We start from the raw sequence: 1,750 nt of genomic DNA, 5'->3' as shown, positions 1-1,750 counted from the left end.
GTGTCCCCTGCATTGGCAGGCGGATTCTTAACCACTGTGCCACCAGGGAAGTCCCAGATCGCTTGTCTTTTACCTTTTACTAAAGATTTTGTGGAGAGGAATGTGTGGGAGGTTGCCTTCTCATCTAAGATGGAAAGTTTCCAAGGTTTCATCTATTAGGTATGACCTTTGCTATAGTTTTTGGTAGATAGCTCTTACCACACTGACATTCAATTTTCTCAAACTTTCTTTCTATTAAGATGATATATGTGCATTGCTAGATGGCACATTATTCCTTTTACATACTGCTAGACTCAATTTGCTAATATTTTGTGTAGAATTTTTGCATCTGTGTTCATGAATAAGATTGCTATATAACTTCTCTAGAGCCTCACTTACAGCTGGGGGCAGGAAATCAGAGAACGCAGTTCCCAACCTACAACTTAAACTTGGAACTGCTTTCTAAAGCAAAAAGTTGGCTGCATCTTCTATTTCTTAACTACGAACCTCGTTATAGTTCTACACATCAGCCATTTGTCTTTGAAAACCCACATACTTACCCTTATTTAAGTAAAACCTCAAAAGATTCCACTACCAATTCTCAAGTGTTTCTCTCCACGAAAGTCTTTGCCAAGACACAAAAGATTTCATTAAACTGGGGAGGAAGGTGTATGTGTGTACCATGCATGCCCATCCTCCCATATACTCGTTGGTCCCCCAACGTTTGTGGTGCCTTTGTACCTACCAACAAAAACCTGTCTTCCATTGTACAGAACGACCCCTAAACATGTTCTTCCTGGGTAAAAGCTCCTGACAAGAAAATAAAAGGTGGGACTTCCCTGGTGGCGTAGTGGTTAAGAATCCACCTGCCAACGTAGGGGACACGGGCTCGAGCCCTGGTCCGGGAAGGTCCCAGTTGCACGAGCAACTAAGCCCATGCGCCACAACTACTGAGCCCGAGGGCCACAACTACTGAAGCCCCCGCGCCTAGAGCCGGTGCGCCACAACAAGAGAAGCCACCTCAAGGAGAAGCCCGCGCACTGCAACAAAGAGTAGCCCCTCTGCTTGCACAACTCGAGAAGGCCCGTGCACAGTAACAAAGACCCAACGCAGCCATAAATAAATAAATAGATTTCTTTTTAATTTTTTTAAAAAGAAAATAAAACATCAATTTTGGTTTTTCAAACAGATAATACTGTTAATATTTCTCACGTAGTCTACACTGCATTCTGGTGTGCAGATGAGCTAGTCAGGGAAACAACTGTGCCCTCGAAGTAGGTGGAGAGGCCAGCGGCCCTTGACTCTGCAGCGGGTGGGGGGGGGGGGAGACAGCTCACTTCTAAGCCCCGCCTTCCATGCAGCAAGCACTTGTGTTTACCCGCTGTCCTATCACACCACATTACCTGCCCGCTTCCAGCTCTGCCTGTCTGGGGTTCTTTCCTCTTTACAAAAATATTCAGTCCTCTGCCATCTTCCAGGCTCTCCCACAGCCCACCGACCCCTTTTATAGCACTTGTCACCAAACTGTTCGCCGGGCACAAGACGCGTCCTACGCAGGTTGGCCGAAAGGCTGAGTCAATGCTGGATGGAATGAATGACTGCGAAGCAGCCACAGAAAATGCCCTCTTTAAATTCTAGTCCCCTCCTCCTTCCTAACCGAATCTTTCCCTCCTTTTGCTTCCACCACTTCCTAGCTGTGGTACCTTATGGCAAGCGCTTTACCTCTCTGTGCCTCATTCCCTCAAATGTCCAATAGGGATAAGTCATCATG

The 1,750-nt window shown here is 46.3% G+C and overlaps 1 protein-coding gene across 1 annotated transcript in view; it reads left to right on the top strand.

Moving 5' to 3' along the window:
• ARMH1 (armadillo like helical domain containing 1) overlaps positions 1 to 1,750 on the top strand; it is a 107,361-nt gene that overhangs the window by 31,865 nt on the left and 73,746 nt on the right. The gene's annotated exons all lie outside the window — the stretch shown is intronic.

Source organism: Monodon monoceros, unplaced genomic scaffold (genome assembly GCF_005190385.1).
Source record: "Monodon monoceros isolate NGI ecotype Baffin Bay Population unplaced genomic scaffold, NGI_Narwhal_1 Super_Scaffold_18, whole genome shotgun sequence".
Taxonomy (NCBI): domain Eukaryota; kingdom Metazoa; phylum Chordata; class Mammalia; order Artiodactyla; family Monodontidae; genus Monodon; species Monodon monoceros.
This window is presented reverse-complemented; position numbering and strand designations above follow the sequence as displayed.